The 14,588-nt window shown below is 40.6% G+C and overlaps 1 protein-coding gene across 10 annotated transcripts in view; it reads left to right on the top strand.

The window, feature by feature from the left end:
- Window positions 1-14,588, top strand: part of ZNF407 (zinc finger protein 407) — a 470,693-nt gene that overhangs the window by 11,578 nt on the left and 444,527 nt on the right. Inside the window, exon 1 of one of the 10 annotated variants that reach the window (XM_064577667.1) lies at window positions 6,195-6,659. The exons of the other annotated variants lie outside the window; for them this stretch is intronic. The gene's annotated coding sequence lies outside the window, so the exon portion shown is untranslated. Of the gene's footprint in view, window positions 1-6,194; window positions 6,660-14,588 lie in introns of those variants that run through there. 10 annotated transcript variants of the gene reach the window in all.

Raw genomic sequence — 14,588 nt, 5'->3', positions numbered from 1 at the left:
ATCACTGCTTTAAATTATTTCAGGTGTATGAGGAAAGAAGGGCAGTGGGGAAATTATTCACCTGTCTCCCTTCTTCTGCTTCCAGGTGCCCATATTCTTTTGTTCACCTAAGCATATGTAAGGTGCCACCGCGGGGACATTCTGTGCACTGTCAGAAGGGGTGGGTGCTTTGTTAGAGGGGTGACTCTGCCATCCTTGTAACTGAGGAGGTACCCCAAACATGTCTTCACTCCCCTCTCAGATGGTTCTAGAACTTACCTAAGACGTTGGACTTATACATAATTTTTTTAAAAATTTATTTATTTGAGAGAAAATGAGAGAGAGAGAGAGCATGGGGGGGGGAGGGTCAGAGGGAGAAGCAGACTCCCTGCTGAGCAGGGAAGCCCGATGCAGGACTCGATCCCAGGACTCCAGGATCATGACCTGAGCCGAAGGCAGTCACTTAACCAACTGAGCCACCCAGGCGCCCGGACTTATACATAATTTATGTTTTAATCTCTTCAGTCATTTTGGTAGTTTGTCTCCTGGTGTACAAATTAATACTTCAAGTTTGTTAGAATATCTGTCTTTTAAGTTGAGAAGGGAGCTTCTTAGTTCAAGTGTTCCAGAATTTTGTAGATGATTCTTATGCACTATAGACATTGAGCAAACTGAAACTTAGCCTTTTTGGTTTTTTTTTGAAGAGTCTAACTTTGTATATAGTCCAGTTTCTCTCCTGACTTTCTTTACACATATTTTATTTTTTGAATTCATTAACACCCATATTAGCAGGCAGGATAAATACAGGCAGGCAAGAAAAATAAAGGGAAGGTGAAAGAATTTCAGATGAGTTTATTTTCGTAATTTGTACTGTATCAGGTAAAACAAAAGAAGTGTGTTAAAATAGTCCAAGAACAATCATTTAAATAAAGTTTGGAGGTTATTTAACCTTCTGTCATTTATAGTAATTGAGAGTGAGATATGAGAGACACAGAGGCTTAGTGAAAAGCAGCAAAATGGAAGTCAGAAGGAGAATTAAGAGGGAAACTTTAAAATGGAAATGCAGTTTTACTAGGTGAAAACTATGGGAAAAGGGGTAAGAGAGCACTGTAATGAATTGCAAGAAACCTGCAGGGAGAACCTTCTAGTGTAATGAAGGGATCCACAGGTGTGTATGATTGCAAGTGGCTCCTAGTCACAGAGAATCGGACTAGATTCTAAGGTCAGAGCTCAGGTGTCCATGGACAGAAGATGGGAGCAGTGCTGACTGGACATACGGATGTAAGTTTTGTGATGCCTCTTAGCTGTATATTATCACCGTGTGCCTTTTCACATCATGCCTTTGCCAGAAAACTCTGATGTGTGTGCCAGCTTGCGTCCTTTTGCTTGGGGCACGAGGAAGGCTTATCTGTTGTAGATAGCTGGTTGATACCGTTGAAATTTTTTAAGATTCATCACACATTAACCAGCTTTGCCAGGAATAGGAAAAATGCCCCCATACTCCTCTGAAGTATGACATTCTGTTGGCATTGGCATCTCCCAGGACTTTTTTAAGGCTGGTGTGGAAGCTACAGTGGACCGGAATTGGCAGAAAGATGCCAACAAAATAGTTTTTTTCCCCCTCCCTAATGGCAAAGGAGTTAAAACTTTTTAGTACAGAGACACAGCTGTGGTAGGAAGGATATAATTTGCAGTAGACTTTCAATTGGAGGTCAAGTTTTTTGGATTCCTGGGAGTCTAAATGGGAACTGCTAGTTAGTATGTAGAATAAGGGTTTTGTCAAGTCTATGAAGTGATCTTTGTCATTTTTAAGGAGCTCTATATTCTTTTGACCCCATGACAGTTACTAGAGATGTGGTAGGGGTCTTTCTAAGCCATCTTTATGAAACCAGCTCACCTTGTTGTTGTTGTTGATGTTTTTCTTTACTTTTTATTTGGAGATAATTTGGAGGGTTTATACACTCTCTCCTTACCCACGTGTGCGTGCGTATACACACACTTTTTCCTCAACCTTTTAAGAGTAAATTTTAAGTATATTATGACCCTTTATCCATAAATCCTTCAGGGTCTATTTTCAAGAAATAAGGATATTCCTGTATATAATTAAAGTATTTAATTTTATAAATTTACATTGGTACTTATATTGGGTTTCTCCAGGAAAAGAGAACCAACGATACATTAAATATAGATATATAAAACATGAGATTTATTATAGGAACTGGCATGAGGGCACTATTGGGTTTGGGAAGGCCTCTTCCGCTGGCAAAGAAGACGTATGAGAATTTAGGGACTCAGTATCCCCAGCTTTATCAGACTCCTCCTCCATGTCCCCATCCTAGCGTTGAGGCCTGGGTCCTTCCCAGTTAGTGCCCTCAGAGTAACAGTGCACCCCTGTAAGGGTGGGCATTCAGCTTGCTTTCTGATGTAGCCAATCTTGGAAGGATGGTCGGCATTTGATACGCAGCACTTTCAGCCAGGCAGCTGTAGGAGATCAGGCTTTCCTCCAGGGCACACTTGGAAGCTCTCAGGTCATTTATGCTATGCTTGAGCTGGGACTTGGACTCCCCGAGCTCATCATTTTCTTTCATCATTTTGTCCAGGGACATTAGGGCCAACCAACCAGTCATTATATTCCATGGTTTTCCAGAAATGTTAGTATCATATATAGAGTCATTTAGCTCTTTGATTCATGTAAGTGGTTGATTAGGAGTATCCAATGCAGATATTTTGTATATCTGTAATTAGTTCTCATCATAGACCAAATAGAAGTGCTCTCTTTATACTGAAAACGGAGTCATTAGAATCTTTTAATCTAATCAGATTAGAGAGCCAATTCTAGAAATCCCAGAACCAAGTCAGAAAACTTTTCCTTAATATTCTCCTCCAGAACTGCCTTTACAAAAATCTGTGTCAGGATTCTTCAGAGAAACAGAGTAGGCTACGTATGTATGTGTGGATGCAGATGAGCAGCTGTTACAGGGGTTGGCTCACATGACTTAGGGTGCTAAGAGCCCCACAGTCTGCTTTCTGCCGGGAGGAGACACAGTAAAATTGGTGGTTTCATTCTGATTCTGAAAGCCCAAGAACCAGGAGTGTGAAGGCAGGAGAAGATGGATATCCCAGCTCAAGCTAAAACAAAAACCAAATTGGTCCCTCTTCCACCTTTTTGTTCTATTTAGGCCCTTGGCAGATTGGGCGATGCCCCTGTCCATTGGTGAGGATGATCTTTACTCAGTCTGTTGATTCAGATGCTTGTCCCTTCCAGAAATGGCCTCACAGACACACCCAGATGTAATGTTTTACCAGCTATCTGGTCATCCCTTAACCCAGTTAGTTAACATATACAGTTTATCATCACAGTCTTTTTCTGTCAGTTGACCTAAAATGTCCTTACTAGCACTTTTTCCCTGCCATCACAGGATCCAGTCTGAGAACAGGCACTGCATTTCGTTGTCCTGTCTCTTTTGCCTCCTTGAATCTGGAATATTTCCATAGTCTTTGTCTTTTATGACATTGGCGTTGCTGAAGAATGTAGTCCTTTCCACTTTTTTTTTCTTTTTAAAATAAAATATTCCTCACTTTGTGTTTGTCTACTGTTTCCTCTTGTTTAATTGCAGGATTTGCATTCTTAGCTGCATGGCTGCATGGGTGTCCTGTCCTTCTAAGGGTGTTCTCTCTGGAGGCATACCATGTCTGTCTGCCCTTCCTTGAGGATGTTAATTTTTTTCATCCCCCCCCAAAGGTGTTGCTGATTTATCCACCAATTACTGAGGTTTTTTAATTCTTCCCTTGCAACTGATAAGCAGTTGCTTTATCACCATTTAAACATTCTACATATCAAAATTATCCCCCTCTAGATTTAGCATCCATTGATGATTCTTGCCTGATGCAGTCTTTGCCAGTATGATTTTCTATGTCCTTCACTCTCCATATTTACCAGTCGGCCCTCAGCATCCTAGTACACATGCAGAGCCATCTTTTGCCCATCGGTTCATCCGTCTGTCTGTCTCCCAACTGTCAATATGTACTTATCCATTCCTGTGTCTAATGGTGCCTAATTATTTGGTGCTCCAGTTGTCCCAGATTTGGCCAGTGGGAGCCCCTTCTAGTTGACTCCTGTGTCTTTGTCACATTTTTTTTTTTTTAATGCATTTCTCCACTTTTGACATAATACATAAAACGCTCCAGGCTCATCTTGTACATCTACCCTGCCCCAGCCCTAGAATCTGCCATTTCTTGGGGCTGCCAGGTTCCTTTTAGCGGGGATGGTGTTGGAGGCCAAGATCTGGGTGCTAAGGGTGTGTTAATTGTTGCCACCCACCTCCCTCCATTCTTGAGTGTCAGTGTGAGGTCCCTGAGCATTTCACCAAACATCGCCCTTAACTCTCCTTTTATTTGTTTTGATTCTGAGTTTAGTCCAAGAACCGCAATCATGAATGTATTTCCTGTGTTAGGGCTTCTCTTTTTTTCTTGAGAGTGGTCATCAATTTCCATTACTTCCACCATATATAGAGACTTTTTTTTAAAGTGTCCCTGTCAGTCTTCCCCCCAAAGTGATATATTTTAGAAAGTATAAGAAAATGTCAGGAAGAAGAGAGAAAGTTACCTATAATTTTGCCACCCAGAGGAAAAAAAAACTATTAACTTTGGTATATAAATGGACTTGGTCAGAACTACATCCATTTTAAAAATTGTGAATTGTGAATACTGAAGACTTTTCTCCTTTCTAAATATACTTTCTTAGCACTCACATCTTTGATACCTAGTAATTTATATTCCAAATGTCTTGAGGCTTGATAGTTTTATATCATGTGTTAGCTTATTGACATTTGGAATTACAGTGTTTTCCAGATTTCTCCCCAAATTAGCAGTTTCAGTCTTTTTTCCCTGCAGCTCTGTGATGAGCCATTGTACCAATCCCCTGCTCTTCCCAGTGGACCTGATGAAGCAGTCTCGCCAAGAACTCTGGAATGTGTCTCTAGATGTGTTTTTGTTATATTTCTCCCAGATTCTCAATTTGGAAATCCTTTTTCTTCCTATTTTTCTGCTGGGATGAAAAAAAAAATCCATACCCAAGAGTATGTTTTCTATTGGTTGAGTGCTGAGCAGCTCCTTACTTACTGTCACTGAGGGGTTTTCTCCTCAAATGTAGGGGTCTTTCTCCTTCTCTTCCCTTCTAACCCAGGACTCTGAGGCTTGGGGTCAGTGGTTACCAAGCGTTCTTCAGCCTATTGTTGGACTGGTTGGGATGAAAACAAAGGCTTCCTTCCTTGCACTTTAATGTTCTTTTTCACTAGTGTTTAAAATTTTCAGAGTAAATATATTAACGTGTTTCTTTTTATTCTCCTCCATCTCTTTCCTCAGCTTTCATATGCATGTGCTTCATTCTCTTGCCTTTTGAAAAAGATAAAAGGCAAATTTGAGGAAAGTATACTAACTTTTATCATGGAATGCTTTTTTTATGGCTGTATTATAAATTCTTGAAAATAAAGGGTCTAATGGAAACACTTAATGAGAAAGTATAGAGGCTCTATCACATTACCTCCCCCTGCTTTTTTTAGTGAATAGACCGTTTAAACTAAATTAAGTAAAGGATATAAATTCTGTTGTTTCAGTTTTAATATTTCATGACTGATTTTATAGATGAAATTATATTTTACAATAAATAGGAAGAAGAATTTATACAGCCTGTTCTATTTGATGTGAAACAGCAAATCCCATTTCTCTGTAGTTGTAAAGAAAATTCATTATAATGTCTTTAGTTGTAAGAGATGGTTTCATTGTGATTAGTTACATTGATAATAAAACAACCTTTTCAAATGGTGTAAGATACCAAGGATCCTATGTGTCTGCTTTTAATGGCATTGAACTTTTTCATTCTCTACTCAGAGTCTTCATTCTCTTCTTTTATCCTGTTTTCCTGTTCCAATAAAAATTTTATTTCTTTGAAATATATTTAAAAAAATTAGATGGAAATACTAACAAGCATTGATTTAAAAAAATGCTTTTTGAAAGATATATTAAATTTTAACTTTTTGTGTAAAATATTTCTGCAAAAGCTGCACTTGTCAGAGATGGTTGATATAAGATCGTCTTAAAATTAACTTTATTACTGGATCAATTTACTGTATTTGGAAAATAGTACTTGAAGTATAGGAAGATTAAAAAAAAATAAAAACGAAATAGCCAGGTAAGGAGGCTGAGCTATTATAGTTTATTTTTATCCCATGATTTGTTGTTTTATGTTGCTTTTAACACGTTTTCATAAGTAGTGTTGGAAAAGGCGGAAATCTTTGGTAATGAAAGGGATGATGGTCTTTTTATTCTGTTGTGGTCACCGTGTTTGGTCCCTGTTAATATCATTTTTTTAGTGATTGTTTTAGCTCTGTCTTAGGCACTAAGCACATATTCTGATTTTTAACTTGCAGGCAAAAGTTAATTGGATATTGGAAATAAAATACGGGTATCCCTGGAATAGAAGCAGAATTCTGTTCTGACTTGAGTGAGAATTTTTTTTCCCATCAGATAGTTTTACTTTGCTCCTACCATTCGGGCCAAGGAGAACATAGTTCGGGCCTGCTCATCTTCAGTGAGTCCTTGGAATCTGGTCAGGGAAGGTTCTTTGTTGGGATTAAGCTGAAGATGGTACATGAGGTACTTTGGAGTTGGAACCTAATCAGGTACGAGGAGTCCTGGGCCAGAGGCCCCCAGGTCTCCGGAGCTTGCATGTGTCCTGCTGGGGGAAGGAGGGAGTCACGTGGCCCGTGGCTGTACCCGGGTTCGTTCCGTGGGCCGCCTCATCAGGTTTGGGGACTATTAGGAGTGTAGGCTGCTAACATTTCCGAGCCTAGCTGGAAAGGAACTCATTGCTACCGTTAGTTCTGGGGCAGGTGGCTTGGTAAACAATCCCAGGGGCCTCTACAAGTGAACATCTTCATCCAAATGAGCAGGTTTTTCGGGAACCATTAAGACATTGCTTTTATTCCATACAAATCTAAATTTAAAACTCTACTTTGTCTCTTTATTAGTTAGCTCTTCAATAACTCCTGATTTTATTATATCAGTTTTTCGTTGTAAGCTGTGTCAGATCTGGTTTTGGTAGTAGAAGAGGTATAAATGTAAATGCCAGTTGATGAAAGTTCTAAAATCTTAGAGAAGTTTGGTAGGAGTTGTGCTCTTGAAATGCATTTCAAACAGTGTATTTCAGTGAACACGTGCTGATCTCCTGTGTACCTTAATCTTACCGTGCTAGCACAGAGGATTCTTGTTAAAGGTTGGAGCACATAGGAAAGGAAATGTATATAAAATATACATGAAGGAGGGTGAAATTGAGCCAGCCATATCTGTTCTTGCCAAGGCAGACAGGAGAGAAGGGCCTTCTGTTAGTTCTCTGTCACTACGTAACACATTATGTCAGAACTCAGTGGCTTGAAGCTTCACGCGTCTGTTACCTCCTGGTTTCTGTGGGTCAGGAAGGTTCTGGCCCCAGGTTTCTCCAGCAGTCAGGCTCTTGTAGGGGTTGCCGTCCCCCGTAGCCCGGCCTGGGGCTGGCGGAGCTGCTGGCAGGAGCGCCCGTCCTCTCTGGCTCTTGGCAGGAGCTGCGTCTCTTGCCCTGTGGGCCTCCCCACCCAGAGGCTGCAAGAATGACCTCGCAACACGCAGGCCAGAGATGGGGCATGCGGAAAGCTCGTGCTTTTTATGACCTGGTCTCCGGAGTCAGAGACCCTACTTGCACTATTTTCTGTCCCTTACAAGCAGGTCAGCGAGGCCAGCCCACACCGAGGGGAGAGAATGAGGGTTCGTCCTTTGAAGGGAGTGTCAGATGATCCGTGGACTCATTTTATTTTTATTTTTATTTTTTTTAAAAGATTTTATTTATTTATTTGACAGAGACACAGCGAGAGAGGGAACACAAGTAGGGGGAGTGGGAGAGGGAGAAGCAGGCTTCCCGCGGAGCAGGGAGCCCGATGCGGGGCTCGATCCCAGGACCCTGGGATCATGACCTGAGCCAAAGGCAGACGCTTAACGACTGAGCCACCCAGGCGCCCCCTGTAGACTCATTTTAAACACCCACAGGCCTTTTCCTGGGTGAGGAAGTGGACATGCCTTCAAACTTACTACTTAGGAATGCAGTGTGGCCTGTTCTATGGACAACGGGGATGTGGGTGTTACTGGACTGAAGTGTTCATGCACTGGTCGAATGGTACATAAACCGCAACTACGTACACATCTATCCCTAGTGGTCAAGTTGTCTCTGGTGTTATCTAGTGAATGGTTTTTAGGGTGTTAAATTATACTCTGTTGTCATGGAAGAGTTCATTCAACTTATAAGCATTTTCAGAGAAAAGTGATTTTTTTTCTTTGTAGGATCAGACATTAATATTTTATGGTCTCTGTTACAAATTGCAACTCCATATTTGGAAGTATATAGTTAGAAGTGGCAGATGGAAGAAGTTGAGTAGTCCACTGGTTTCCATGTATTCCTGTCTCACGCCCTTGTCACTTTTGCAGCTCATAATAGGCTTGTCGGAAGTCTTACCTGTCTTACCCTGTCCTTCTGGGAGGAGAGAATCCTTACTGTCAGATCTTAATGACTTCTGGAGTTCATTCTTTTTTGAACTTCCCAAAGGGAAGGGACAAAAGCCCACTGGGAGTTTTTATATATGCATGTGTGTGTGTGCACCTGCCGTCCTGCACATGTGTCCCCTGCCGTCCTGCACATGTGTCCCCTGCTGTGATTTTACTGTTGGCCTGGTGCCAACACAGGCTGACTTCACACTGCTTGCACCACCAGGTGGGGTGAGGGCAGGAGGAGTGAGGGGTGAGATGCCATGGGGTGGAGGCAGGGAGAGGTGGTTTCTAGTGTGGGTGGCTTTGTCACACCAGCGAGAGAGTGTGTGTGTGAGTGTGTAAGGGAGAAAGTGAGCATGTGTGAGCCAGGGCTCAAGCTCCCTGCACATGTACACGTCAGAAAGGAGAAAAGGGACGAAGAGAGAAATGAAGATGGGATTGGAACGAGTGAAAAGTACAACCGAAGGGAGGAGGGTGAAGGGAGAGATTTCATGCGTGCTGCCCCAGAGTAAAGATAGCACGTGGAATGGGTGAGTAGTTCCTGAAGTTCTTTCTTTAAAAGGCTGAAAGAAACTTCCTGTGAGCACTGGCCACCAGGTGTCATCAGAAGGCTGCTATTGATTTGTTTGATTTTGTTCTTAAAAAGTATATGAGTGTCTAAAAAAAAAAAAAAAAGCATACGAGTGTTTTGATTTCTCTCTTGCAGCTTTTTAAAGAATTTTAAACCATAGCAGAGACTATTTCGGTTAGAGCAGGAACTTTCTTTCATGACAGATTCTTGGTGAGTTAATAATTCATAGGTGAAATTGAAGATGATAAAGTTACATGCAGCTTACTTGTTTCTTTGTCTTTTTAACTCAAGGAACAACTGGCTGGGAATGTGGATGAGTACCTACTATAAATGGAATTGCATATTTGAGAATCTTTGTGGCACAGTGAGGGTGTGTTGAATGGTAATGGATGGATTCGTATAGGAAACATATGCTTTAGGAAGATTGGTTTAATAATATATCCCGTTACTCTAGTGTAGACACCTCCTAGGTCTTCTGAATCTTGAAACCTTGCTCTGGGAGGAGACCTGAGACTCACTCTCTTTCTCTGCTGGTACCAGCACTTTGAGAAGAGATGGAGATTACGACTGACTTGCTCTAATGGTTGGCAGCCAGTCCCTTCCTGTTCCTTTGCTTTGTTTCGGAGAAAATTTAAGGTGCTTTCTGGTTGGCTTTCGAGAAATATTTGTTGAGTGAATGAATGAAATTTGCCTCCGGAAAAATGAGCACTTAAACTGTCCCAGCTGGGTGAGTTTTGGATTCTCTCCCCCATCTCCACTGGCAGTTTGGTGCTTGTTCTAATAATCTTTCTGTTGAAGACTCTTCTGTTTAATTTATATTAGCATAAATATTCTCATTTCTGTTTAATCTCCTTTAGACCACTTTAAGATATTTATTAAATCATCTTACACTCCTGCTTACTGACATCATTCTAGTTCTGGGCCTTGTTACTTAAACTACTGGAAGGCATTCTTTCTGTAATTTCTGTACCTGTGATATGCCATGCATACTGAAAAATTAATCATCCTAAAGTAGTGCTGTGTTTTGGTGACTCTTCATTGGCATCACTGAATAAATTCCAACTTTCAGTTCAAAGCCTTGTGTGATGTCTTGGTTGACCCTCTGCTTTTGTTCTCAGTTGCTCTGGGGTAGAAAGCCAGTGCCGTAGCTCTTCAGACTGTGGACGACAGTCTTGCGTGCTTGCATTGCAGGTGTTGTGTGGCCTTGTCTAATCCCTTTCTTCTACCTGACTTATTTCACTGTTCCTACCTGCTCTGTCAAAAAAAGAAAAAAGCAGTTTCAGTTTCCTCAACGTTTGGCTCAGATGATATTTTTGCTCTTTTGGCCAAATATTCTGCTTGGAAGTATGAGTCCTTGCTCATTTACACAGCCTGTCCCACACATTCACACGTGGCCTTGTGTTAGAATTCCTCCGCGTGTATGTCACATGGCTCCTAATAGAACAAGAGCCTGGTGAGGGCAAAGAACGCGTTGGTAGCACGATGGTTACCTTCATGTGGTAGGCCCTCGGTATATATTTGTTGAATGTTCAGTGTTCTTTCTTGATAAATGAGATGTTGAATTATTTCATTATTTTAAAAAATCAATTGGGAAATAACAAGTGTAGAAATATTTTCTCCTTTTTTAAAAATTTTGGAGGCATTATATAGAAGATAATAAAGGGTTTCATTATTTTGTGTGTGCATATTAATGCAGTTGTCCCTCTTTTGTCTGAAAAAATGTAGTAGTGTGTTCCATCATTAGAACATTCACTCTGCATAAGTGCATGTGTGTGAGTCCTCCCTAAGTTAGTGTTTGTTCTGCACATACACTTCTAAAGAGGAATCCCCTGCCAGTGTCCACAGTGAAGGTAGTGTGGTAGTGTGTCGTAGGAGTGCTGGAAGGGGGAGACATGGTTGGACTCCTCATGGAAAGGAAGAGAATTCACACCATTTTAGGAAAAACATTAAAAAATGTCAAACATAAGTTATGGGCATTTTCAAACATGTACATACACAGATATATACAAACGTTGGTAGGATAATATATTGGATTTCCATGTAAATGTCCCTCAGCATTAATCATTTTCAGCACATGGCCTTCACTGTGCCCCTCTGCTGGACTGTTCTGAAGTGCTATCTCAGACATATTTCATTTTACCTATGAATACTTGGGGAAGAGACATTTCTTACACCACAATGAGGTATTTGTTTATTTTAGTACCTTATATGTGCTTGGAATTGTTCTAGGCTCTTTGGATGTAAGGGTGGATAAAATAAACCATGCTCTTTCTAGTATGGGGAGACAGAATAAACCAGACATACAGATAACCAGAACAGGAAAAAAACCGGATTTTATCAAAATTTAAAACTCTTGCTTATCGAAAGACATTAATAAAGTGAAAAGGGAGAAAATATTTGTGAAACCTATATCTGACACGTGATTTATATTCAGAACACATAAGCACCTCCCCCGGCTCAATAATAAAATAGACAGCCTGTGTAAGAAGTGGGCAGAAGGCTAGCAAACATTTCATAAAGCACATAGCACACTATTCGGCACCATCAGTAGTCATCAGGGAAGTGCAGATTAGAGCCATATACACCTACCGGAATGACTGAAAGTGAAAAGACTGACAGCATCCAGTATTTGTGCGAATGTGTGGATCCGTCAAAATGCGCGACGTTGCTGGTGGCTGTGTAAGAAAATCAGGCAGACAGCTTCTCACAAGATTAGCATACACATCTGTCCCTGTAATCCAGCCTTACTACCCTTAGGTATTTACACAGAAGGAGTGCACATATATGTTCATAGAAAGACTTGTTTGAGAATATGCGTAGCGGCTTTATCGTATTAGCCAAAGAAGGGGAAACAGCTCAGGTGTCCATCCACGGAATTGTGGTGTACCTGTATGACAGAACTCTGCTCTCGCTGAAGTGGGACGCGTGCACTGTTAATACATGCAGCAGAAACATTGCATTGAGCAAAGGAGGGCAGACCCTCCTTCCCCGCAAGAGGCCTGTTGTCTCATTCCATTTATATGAACTTCAGGGACAGGCAAGACTAATTCATTGCAGAAGAGGACTGGGCAGTGGTTGCCTCAGGGAGGGGGAGTTACCCAGGAGTGAGTGTGAGGGGTAGGAGACAATTTTGGGGGAAGATGGAGTGGAGTGATCTCTGTCTTGATAGGGCACCCATGAGGGACCCCTTGCAGGTCTCCAGGCTTCTCCTCTCTCGGACTCTGCCCTCAGCAGATTCTAGCTGCCCCTCCACTCTGTTGGGAGACCCCTGGGCTCTGTCTGGGATCTCGTTGCTGTGCTGTGGCCTGGGTCCTTTCTCCAGGCTGTAAGCTGGGACTCCTCTTGTTTGCATCTCATCTCTGATCACTGTCCTTTAGTTTCTGATGTCCAGAGTGTTATGCTGTTGTTTCATAGATTTTGTCTGTTTTTTTTCTTTTTTAGTTGTTTCATGCATGAGAGTAAATCCAGTCCCTGTGACTCTTCTTCAAGTAGATGTTCTGGACTGGGCACTATTTCTTTTAAAAAAAATTGTCCTACCCTTTATAATGTAAGGCAGAGGTTTTGTGTTTGTTCTTTGCTGTAATTCCAGTATCTACAATCAAGAGTACTTGGCGTGTAGTAGGTACTCCGTGATGTTTATGGAACAGATGGACGATTCATCCCCCCTCCCTCCCCTTTACTCTTTAATTACAAATGTTGAATAGCAGAACCAGTCCTTTATTTAAAGGAGCATTTTCTAAAGGGTGTTAGAACTGGTCTTTTGATTCTTTATAAATAATGAGTTCTGTAATGAAATTGGTTTGGGAAATGCTTGTGTGCTGAGACATCCTATGGTAAAGAAACTGTGGTTCAAGCCAGAGTTTCCTAAACTTATTTGACCAGGGGTTTGTTTTTCCTGCCCAAACATCTATTAACCTCTTACTTAATTTATATTTTCTGGATCACATCCTGAGAAATGGTAAACATCTTGTAAGTGTAATGAAACTATGTACATTTATCTTTTTCACTCTTTTACAAGAATGGTACAGTCTGTTCTTGTAACACAGTAACAAATACAAGATGTTTTTGTGTTGTAGGTTATATTCGACAATTTATATGTTTTTAAGCAGCTTTATTGAGATATTCACATACCATACACATTATCCATTTGAACTACAATTTAATGGATTTAAGTATATTCACGGACATGTGCAACCATCACCACAGTAAATTTTAGAACATGTTCATCACCTCAGAAAGAAACCCTGTGTTCTTTAGCTTCCCCCCCCCGGACTTGCTCCCCTCCCCCAGCCCTGAGGAACCACTGGCCTATTTTCTATAGCTATAGATGTTCCTATTCTGGACATTTCCTGTGAAAGCAATCCTATGCTATGTGGTCTTTAGTAACTGGCTTCTTTCACTTAGCATTTCCAAGGTTCACGCATACTGTGGCATATGGCAGCACCATTCCTTTATGCGGCCGAGTATTCCATCGTGTGGATATGGATGTACCTCATTTTGTTTTTCCATTAATCTGTTGATAAACATTGGGGTTGTTTCCACCCCCTGGCTATTATGACTAATACTGCTGTAAACATTTGTATACAGGTTTTCTCAAGGACAAATGTTTTCACTTCTCTTGGGTGTATACCTGGGAGTGGGACTGATGGGCTGTATGGTAGCTCCATGCTTAGTCATTTGAGGAACTGCCATTCTTTACAAAGTGGCATCACTGTTCTACATCCCTACTAGCCTTTGTGTGATTGTTCTGATGTCTCTACATCCTCAGCAACACTCGTTACGTCTGACGTTTTGATTCTAGCCATCCTAATGAGTATGAAATGGTATTGCATTATGGTTTTGGTTTGCATTTCTCTAATGACTACGGATAGAGTATGTTTTCATGTGCTTTTTGGCTGTTTGTGTATCTTCTTTGGAGAAATATATACAGAACCCCTTTTGCTCATTTAGAAATTGGTTCATCTTTTTATCATTGAGTTGTCAGAGTTCTCTATATGTTCTAGATTAAGTCCTGTGTCAGGTATATGATTTGCAAAAAGTTTTCCCCACTTTGTGGGTTGTTTTTTTACTTTGTTATTTGAAATTTTTAATTTTGATAAAGCCCAGTTTATCCACTTTTTATTTTGTTGCTCATGCTTTTGGTATCACATAAATATATTTTGTTCCCCACTGTTAGCAGAGTCAGAATAATAGCCTTTATTGGATTTGTCATCGTTATGAAAAAAGTAGTTAAAATAGTTAAAAATAGTTATCATTAGCTTTGAGGCCATAATTGATGGTTTTGTATTCACATCAAATCCAATGGCATTTGGCTAAAAATTCCAATCCTGGTGTAATGTAAATGGAAAAATGATATGTTTTAATTGAATTAAATAGCATAATGAAAAATAAAATCAATATTATTGATTTTAAAGCATTTTATTCAGTGAAATTCTTTTCTCCTCCCAAAATTTGCTTCATTAATCCT

This window comes from Mirounga angustirostris, unplaced genomic scaffold (assembly GCF_029215605.1).
Source record: "Mirounga angustirostris isolate CCGP_5_RB_7025 unplaced genomic scaffold, mMirAng1.0.hap1 SCAF_14, whole genome shotgun sequence".
Lineage (NCBI taxonomy): Eukaryota > Metazoa > Chordata > Mammalia > Carnivora > Phocidae > Mirounga > Mirounga angustirostris.
This window is presented reverse-complemented; position numbering and strand designations above follow the sequence as displayed.